This window comes from Sinocyclocheilus rhinocerous, unplaced genomic scaffold (assembly GCF_001515625.1).
Source record: "Sinocyclocheilus rhinocerous isolate Xijiao unplaced genomic scaffold, SAMN03320098_v1.1 scaffold2085, whole genome shotgun sequence".
In the NCBI taxonomy this organism is placed as follows: domain Eukaryota; kingdom Metazoa; phylum Chordata; class Actinopteri; order Cypriniformes; family Cyprinidae; genus Sinocyclocheilus; species Sinocyclocheilus rhinocerous.
In genome coordinates this window covers 300,062-300,497 of record NW_015623685.1, presented here as the reverse complement: position 1 = coordinate 300,497, position 436 = coordinate 300,062, and positions in this window count along the sequence as shown.

Below are 436 nucleotides of genomic sequence, written 5' to 3'. Positions count from 1 at the left end.
TCATTACTTTCAAGCCATTGGTGCGTTGTGTTATCGCCTTTAATTAGTTTGAACCAAAGCACTTAAACACACAACAGTTACTCAAAACGATGGCACATTATTGTTGTCTGCTAGAGAAACTAGCTTTGTGGTGGAATCCAGACGCAGATGAGAACGTAATTAACAAGGAAAATGCTCACATACTATTTTACACATATGTCAACAATAAATTAAGTTAAGCTCCCTCAAACAAACAAAGAACCTCAGTTATATTTACAAGCAATATTCATATGAAATAATTACATAAATATGTTATATAACGATATATATATATATATATATATATGGTTATTTACATTTATGGTTATTTACATTTGCATTTATTATAACCATATGATCCATTTTTGAACCATATGATCCCTTTTCATCTCGAAACTGTATTTTCTAAGCAATTTTA